The sequence below is a fragment of the Dipteris shenzhenensis genome, chromosome 12, assembly GCF_047967505.1.
Source record: "Dipteris shenzhenensis isolate YYH24624 ecotype China chromosome 12, Dip_SZ_1.0, whole genome shotgun sequence".
NCBI classification, from domain to species: domain Eukaryota; kingdom Viridiplantae; phylum Streptophyta; class Polypodiopsida; order Gleicheniales; family Dipteridaceae; genus Dipteris; species Dipteris shenzhenensis.
In genome coordinates this window covers 16,110,042-16,118,853 of record NC_141607.1, presented here as the reverse complement: position 1 = coordinate 16,118,853, position 8,812 = coordinate 16,110,042, and the positions used below count along the sequence as shown (strand labels likewise).

The following is an 8,812-nucleotide window of genomic DNA, read 5'->3' as shown; positions in this document are numbered from 1 at the left end:
AAATACAACAAATTACAAGACAATGCATATTTTTTATCATTTTTTATGTTTCAATTTGGCACTAGAGATATACATAAAACACACACACACACACACACACACACACACACGCACGCACGCACGCACACACATAAAAGATTCCTTTTACTTTTATTTGTAAAGATTTGATTTGCAGTGAAAATGAAATATTTTGCCTATAGAGTGACTTTGGGTTTCAAGTTTTCTTATTTTTTGGCTGGTATGAATTAGTTTATGGAAACTTAGATTTCAAGTTTCCTTGTTTTGGATCCCCATATTTTGGAACCTACAAGCACTCATTCCAGAATCTAAACTTTGATATTACTAGATATCAAGTTCTGAACATTGGCCGGACCTTGATTTTCATTTCAAGATTCTATACAATCTAGAGATCGAATCTAATTCTTAGCTAAGCATCTTTCCTTTCTCAAGTTTGCTCATTCTAGTTTTTATGCTCAATCAATCAAGATGCTAGATCTATATGTTTAGATTTTGACATTGTAATTTTCAATTCACAAATTCCAATTTGTAAACTCTACGATAGGTATAGCCTACCTCTAGGAATTTTTGTGCACGTGCACGTGCATGCGCCTACATGTGTGTGCATGCATATACGTATGTATTATACCTATATACCCTTGAGACTTAAAATTATATCTAGTATAATGGCAAAAGTTTGGCAAAAGAATATATAGTATATAAAAACTTTGGCAAAATTTTTTGGATTTTGATTATAACTCTATAATGTTGAAGGCTAAACTTACCTTTTTTTTAATATATAGTTTCAAAGTCTGGCAAATATACCAAGCTTTTATTTTTATCAACTTTCATGAGCCTTATAAAGTTTTTCTTATTAACAAAACTGATATCAACATCCCAAAAGCACAAGAGCAAATGCCAATGCAAGATAAGGGATCAAATTCTTGCAAGTTGAGTGTGTGAAAGAGAGAGAGAGAGAGAGAGAGAGAGAGAGAGAGAGAGAGAGAGTCAACCACTTTAAAGTCTGCATTCAAGTCCAATGAAGAAGAGTCAACATATTGTCCAATAGGAAAAATGCACTTCCAAATTTTTTTAAAATGCCTAATTTCTGCTTTGCCCAATTTGAAGCGTTGCTATAAGGCTACCAAGAGGGCAGGCCAAAAATCCCCAACAAGAAGTTGAGGAAACGAGAGTACTTGCAAATGGATACTAAAGAAAGTACACGAGGTCGCCTGTATAGACCCAAAGTCAACCAAAGAGCTGACCAATAAAGTCAATTTGGCCTACAAGGCGCAATACCAGGTCTAAGTGCTAACAATTTGCCCAAATTTGTCCCAAATTTGGATGTGGGCGATGAGGACGCTCATACTGTTCGAGATCATGGAAAGCAGTGAAAATGAAGAGAGCATTGACCCCAAATGATTCTCGACTAAGACATGTCACAAGTTGGTACTAGTGTTAAGAGGCTAAAGGCAAAGATGGGCTTTGTCATTCAAAAGAATTTCATCGCTCAATCTGATTCAGCTTTGCGAAAGAGAAATGTATCTATACATCCTCAAGCTCATGAAGAATCTAACTTTCTTAAGAAGCACAGGACTAGACTCGTTAGATATCTATTAGAATTTTGTGCAATTTATACTATTGAATGTTGTGATTATGCAGCTCTCTTTTAATTTCCAACTCTCTGTTCACAGGCGCTACTTATTCGCAATGCATTTCATCCTCAATTTTTTGAAGGTAATGAAACCCAAGTTCTATGGAGCGTGATAGGCTTTTGGTTCCTCTTCCAGCCTCCTTTGCTGGCAATAAAGTCCCATTTGCAGGTGACTTGAATATGATCACGATTTTATCTTGACAAATCTCATGATATGTCACAAATCACATTGGGAAAAACTGCCGCTTGAGATAGTTTCTCGACCTTGGCTGGACTGGTTTACTGGTGTTCTTATCATTATCTCAAGCATCTTCATAATTACACATGGCACAATCACCCTGCAGACGATTCGGGTGTGCAGCTCGTTTTAAGCCTCCCCAGGCTACCTAAGCTAGTCTTGTGTACCCAGTACACATCAGATACCAATCCGTGCACATGACATGTGTCAAGGAAAGGAAGCTCAAGCAAAATATAGTATGAACGAGGTCGGGAGGCCACTGGTGATGGAGCTATGGTATGCGTCATGCAAAGACAATGGCCCTCTATTGTGGCCTCTAACACTCAAGTCCCAGCAAGCTATGATCTTAGGGTTTCAAAGTTTTTAGAGCCCACTATAGCTGTTGTATCCCAGCAGGAACAGATCCACCTACAGTGCCCATTCTCTGAGGAAGAAAACCACTGAGTAATCCAATCTATGGTAGCCAAGAAGGCCCAAGGCCCGGATGGTGTCCCTCTTGACTTTATAAATGTTACTGGAGCCTATGTGGTAAGGATCTCAATTCTCTTTTGAACCATTGTTATCGAGTGGGCGGGTTGCCTCCATCCATTAATCAGGGTGTTATAAAACTCATGCCTCTGTCTCTGGATCGCATTACACCCAGTGGCTAGGGTCCCCTAACCATGCTCAAAGGTGCCTACAAGATACAAAAGCATTGGCTTGTGGGATAAGTTCATTTCGGCTAAGTTCCTTCACTAGCGACTATGGATTTCTTCATGGCCGCAGTATCTATGAAGCCATTGTGAATATGCTTCTATCGATTGAATTTACCCTCACTCAAAATCAGAGATTTGTTCTACTTAGTCTTGACTTGGAGGAGGCTTATGACAGGATTAGCTGTGGATTCATAATTGAAGTGATTCTTAAGCTTGGCTTTTGCAATATGGTCAAAGTCTTGTTGTCCAGTGCCTCAGCAACCATTTCAAATAAAAGTTATCTGTATGATAGCTTTCCACTGCAGAGATCGGTGCGCCAATGATGCCCCTTGGCACCCTTGTTGTTTGCAATTGTTACTGAGCCACTTTTGTGTCAACTGGACTCGCATGTCAACAATGGTTTGCTTCAGGCCCCTTCATTGCTGGATAAGTCTCGTTTCAGATGCCAATTCTTTGCAAGTGATAATACTAGTATCTTACATCTTGAGCACCAAAATATGGACTTCTTTATGGAGATTATGTCTGCATTTGCTGGGGTATCAGATTACTGAATTAACTCTTCCAAGAGTATAGTGTTGTATATTGATTGGGGGCCACCTCCGGCGTGGCTTCGTCATTACCAATTCAAATTCTCTCTCCAGGTAAAGTCTACAGATATCTCGGCCGCCCGCTTGGATTAAGAATCACCTTCCAACATCATTTATATTGGGGCCTGCAAAGAATATGAAGTGGAAAGCCAAGCCCCTTTCATTGCTTGGGAGGATCACAGTGATCAAGCACATTCTGGTGCCTATCTTAGTTTATGTGTTGACTGTTCTACCCTTCTCTTAAGATTGCCTCACAAGAATGGAAAATCTTGCTCGTGATTTTATGAGCTACCATAGTTACACTAGGATCACCAACAGTCCCCGCAGGAACACTTCCCATTCTTGAAAACATGAAAGCGGTTAGCATCTCTGACAAGAATAGTTCGGTGCTCTACTTTGGATATAAGTGCTGTAGCCAAATGACAGTCTCTGATTTTTTACAACATGTATTGGTACCCCCTTGGGTGTATTAATCAGGGCACAAGCGATAGCCAACTTCTCACTGTGCCACAAAACTCAAATTCCTTTAGATTATCAGATATGTCCTGGGACAGCCAATGCAAATCATGTACATATCCTTCTTCCCTTTTTTTGAAAGAAAGATCTTCTAGCTTTGCATATATATAAGTGCTTTGGGAATGTCTTGTATCCCCTACCAAAAATGAATGCACAATTCCGCCAACGTCTGTCCGACTCTGTTCTGGCTTCTCCCGTGCTTGTTCTTTTAATCTCATTAACTCAACCTGCTTAGCTTCCTCCTGCATGTGAGCATCTGCATAGATATTAGACATCAAGACATAAGCTGCAGTATCCTTTTTATCCAATTCCACTGCATGTTCAAAGGCCCACCTTCCAAGCTCCACATTTCCCCACTTCTGACAAGCACCCAACACAGTATGCCACAACGTCAGACTAGGATTGAATGGCATCTTATTTATCATCACTACAGCCTTGTCTAATTGGCCTGCACGCCCAAGGAGATCAACCATGCAAGTGTGGTGCTCAATAGCTGGAGTGATGCCATAGTCTTTGCTCATGGACTCGAAGTATGTCTGACCCTTCTCGACTAGACCTGTGTGACTGCATACAGTAAGAATGCTAAGGAATGTGACGGCATCTGGTTTTATGCCTTCTGCTCTCATTCTGTCAAGCATAAGAAAAACCTTTTCACTCTCTCCTAGCTGGGCATAGCCTGCGATAAGTGCAGTCCACAAGACTGCATCTCGAACTGGAAGTTTGTCAAACACTTCCTGTGCTTTTGCAAGCAAGCCACACTTGGCATACATGTCTACCAAGGTGCTACCAACCAAAGGATTTATTTTCAACAACCCGTTTTCTGTGATCTCAGCATGTATTTCTTGGCCCTTGTCTATGGCTCCTATGCTGCCACAAGCTTTCAAGCTGCAAACAAATGTGACCACATCAGGAGAGAAGCCCTCCAATTGCATCTGTTCGAAACAGTTCAGAGCGTCCTGACCAAGGTCATATTCAACATAACCTGCGATAAGTGCATTCCAGGAGACTGCATTTCGAATTGGAAGTTTGTCGAACACCTCCCGTGCATTCGCAAGCAAGCCACAATTGGCATACATATCAACCAAGGTGTTACCAACCAAAGGATCTCTTTCCAACAACCCCTTTCTTGTAATCTCAACATGTATTTCTCGGCCCTTGTCTATGGCTCCTATGCTACCACAAGCTTTCAAGCTGCAAATAAATGTGACTGCATCAGGAGAGACACCCTCCAATTGCATCTGTTCGAAACATTTCAATGCATCCTGACCAAGGTCATATTCAGCATACCCTCCGATAAGTGCAGTCCACGAGACTGCATCTCGAACTGCAAGTCTGTCAAACACTTCCTGTGCTTTTGCAAGCCAGCCACACTTGGCATACATATCAACCAAGGCGTTACCAACAAAAGGATCTCTTTCCAACAACCCCATTCGTGCAATCTCAGCATGTATTTCTTGGCCCTTGTCTATGGCTCCTATGCCACCGCAAGCTTTCAAACTACATATAAATGTGACCGCACTTGCCGAGATGCCCTCCAATTGCATCTGTTCAAAACATTTCAGTGCCTCCTGACCAAGGTCATGTTCAGCATACCCTGCAATAAGTACATTCCAAGAGACCGCATCTCGAACTGGAAGTTTGTCAAACACTTCCTGTGCTTTTGCAAGCAAGCCACACTTGGCATACATATCAACCAAGGTGCTACCAACAAAAAGATTTCTTCCCAACAACCCCCTTCTCGAAATCTCAGCATGTATTTCTCGGCCTCTTTCTTTATCTTTCAGCCTGGCACAAGCCCTTAGTAAGGCCACAAACGTATACCCGCTAGGATGTACAAAGTCCTCCTGCATTCTTTGGTGCAGTACGAAGGCATGCTGTGAATCCCCACATTCAATATAACCTGTGATGAGAGAAGTCCAGGAAAACTCATTCCGATCAACCAACCTATCAAAAACCTGCTGGGCATCACACATGCTTCCAACTTCCACCAACAGTGGGACGACGTAGTTCCCGAGTGACTTATGAGCTTCCAGCCCACTTTTGCGCAGGTAGGCATGCAAGCGCAGGGCATACGCTGGATTTTTGTGTTTTCTGCAATTGCGCAAGATGCGTGTCAAGTTTTCAACCGAAGGCGGATGGGGCATGCGTTCCAAAGAAGCGAGTGCCTCCTCTAAGCTAAGCTCTGGCAGGTGTGTGGGGCTGTGCATAGCCTTGTCCGCAGTCTCCATTTTCTGGAGCGTGCCGTTAACCCAAATTGGATTGTACCAGCCGTCTATCCATAGCGACTCCCTGTTGAATTTCTGCTTGAAATCTGGGCTCTTGGGTGTGTCTGCTACTACGAGTGACAGCAGAGGCATCAGAATTCAACCTACAGCGAAGAAAGGATTGAGTTAAGCTCGTCATACACGTACTTTATTGTTTCGATTGTCAAAGCACTGGCAGGGATCGGTGAAGTACTCCTTCCATTAGCGTTTTGCAAAAGTGTGTAGGTGTAGCTTGTATGGTACAGGATGTGTGAAGGCAGTCAAGACAACATTTGAAATGATCTGAACTGCGGGTGAGTACACGAGTAGGGCCTTTCTCAGAAGGCCCTACTCATGTAAATGAATGGATGATGCAACCGCTTGCAAATGCAACAAGGTGAATGATATATATATATACCATTCATTAGGCCCCCTTGGGTGAGTGAAATGCTCAAGAGAGACATAAATTTGGAGACATGAAAAGGAAAGAGTGTACAAAGAGTAGTAAATGCAATGGTCCAAAAGTCAACAAGATGAATTTCATATATATATATATATATATATAGAGAGAGAGAGAGAGAGAGAGAAAGGAGAATGAAAAGGAGACGAGAAAGGGGAGAGGGGAGAGAGAAAAAGAGAGAGAGAGAGAGAGGACGAAGTCACTAAATGCATGCATTAAAGCCTCTTACAAGGAGCATACTTGGACCAATCACCTTTGTACCAAAGTCATAAATACCAATCTGCCAAAGTTGCTAGTAACCAATAGGAAATTCTCACCCCAACAAATAGAAATAATCAGGAATTTTAGCTTTGCAAAACTCGAACCATTGCTAAGGCTACCCAAAGGGCAGGCCAAAAAGATTTGCAAACTTTATGTGTGTGTGCACATGAGAAACAGTTGTGTGTGTGCGGGCGCGTGCGCACGCACACGAGAGAGGGAGAGGGAGAGAGAGAGAGAGAGAGAGAGAGAGAGAGAGAGATTAAACCAAAATAGTTGGGGGCACTTTTGGCAAAAAATGGTGGGGGATAATTTTTTTACAACAATGTTAGTATATTGTGCGCATGTGAAAGAGGTCTGTGTATGTGTGAGATATATATATATATATATATAAACCAAAATAGTTGGGGGCACTTGGCAAAAAATGGTGTGAGACACTTTTGTACTTGCCCAACACTTAAAATTCTACGAAGCCATGTGGCACATTCTAACCCTTTAGATCAACTGGCCTATTATTAGCTACTTTAAAGCAACTGGCCAAGCATTCTAGTTAATGTTAGTATATTGTTGCCTCGAAGGTAGTACAAAAGTGTTACAAAAGTGTTTGTATAGTGCTGCCTGAAAGGTAGTGCTAAATGGTGTATTACATGTGCCAAGATAGCACTTGATGGAAGGCATGGGGAGAAGTGATCCATGGAAGAGAGTGGAGAGTATGGAGAGAGGGGTATTGTTAGAAATTTTTGGTATCGTAAAGGTCTGAATGTTACTAGCGTTCACTTCATTAGGAATGGATATATTGTTTACCTATTTGAAAATCCTAAAATGGCTTCAGAGGTAGTTCAGAAGGGTTCATGGATGATTAGAAGCCAACCCCTGTCTAATCAGATGTGGGATCCTTCCTTTTGCCAACCGCCCTCAAAAGCCCCAATTTGGGTAGAGTTCCTTGACCTACCTCTTTCCGTCTTCCTACAAGTAGAGGCCCTCTGCACCCCGCTAGGACAATTTTTATCTCTAGAAATGGAGAGATTCATAAGACCGAGAGGTAACCCTCAAGCTTGTTTCTTGATAGATCTAGCGATAGACCCACCTAACACCATTCAAGTCTTAGATGGTGAGATGGAGTGAAAATGATTCAAAAGTCTTTTACAAGAACATTCCCAAATCCTACTTTCTATGTGGCATGGGCAGACACTTCATCAAATACTGTCTGGCCAGAACAACCATATAAAAGAAAATACAGAGGTGCCAAGTACCCCTCCAGAATGTGCGAGCTGTAGAAGAAGAAGCTCCATCAGTAGAACCCAAAACCAAGACTCACGAAAAGGAGAATGTCCAGTGGAGAGAAGTCAAAAAAGAAAACTAAGTAGACATGAGTGTGTCCCTTGAAGAAAAGTTAACACAAAGTTCAGAGGAACAAGAGTTTGTAGAGAACACTCAGGATTTTGAAGCTCGATTAGAATGAGATGAACACAAAGCCTTGGAGAAGGATGACCCTCCTTTCACCTTGGTGAAAGGGAGAAAAACTATACAGGTAGAAAAACAAAGTATGCGGTCGGGTCCCTCGAGTGAGAAGTCCAAAGACCCAAGCTCTAGAGAGAGAGAAAAGAGAAGGTTGTCAAGAGGCTTTTCTCTCTTGCCACAAGTTAATTTCAAGAAGAAAAGAAACAAAAGTAATACCCAATGATGCAGAAACAAGAAAAGTTCTCTTTGCTAAGTTTCAATTACAAGGAATGTCAAATGACCTCAAACCAGTTATCCTCAAAAGATGGATCCATGCTAGAGAGCTCAACCCTGGCTTCTTAGCTCTCTAGAAAGACAAAATCAGGGGACCTAAGTTAAGATGGCAACTGAGCCAGATTGATTACAAAAGATTGTGGTTCTATAATGATCACAAAGAGGGTAGAGGAGGGGCAGTTTTGGGTGTTGCCAAGCACTTGCCTCAAGCTGTAGGAAGGGTCCTAACCACCTTTGGTTGAAATGGAATAGGGGTTGATTTCAATCACCCCAACCAACCTAGCTTGTCAAATATTCTCAATCTATGCCCAGACTATGCCCCTAATTCTGTTAGAGAGAGAGTACTCCTGTGGGATGGCAAAATTTTCCAAGACACCACTATCCTCTTGGGGGACTTCAACATGGTCAAAAGCAGAAGAGATAGATGGAA

The 8,812-nt window shown here is 42.0% G+C and overlaps 1 pseudogene across 1 annotated transcript; it reads right to left on the bottom strand.

Moving 5' to 3' along the window:
- Positions 1-2,916: 2,916 nt before the first annotated feature.
- On the bottom strand, positions 2,917-6,269 carry LOC147895885 (putative pentatricopeptide repeat-containing protein At3g11460, mitochondrial pseudogene; annotated as a pseudogene). Its single transcript, XR_015541881.1, has 2 exons — positions 6,099-6,269; positions 2,917-6,022 (listed from the first exon to the last, which is right to left on the bottom strand). The product of XR_015541881.1 is annotated as a putative pentatricopeptide repeat-containing protein At3g11460, mitochondrial pseudogene (transcript).
- Positions 6,270-8,812: the final 2,543 nt, after the last annotated feature.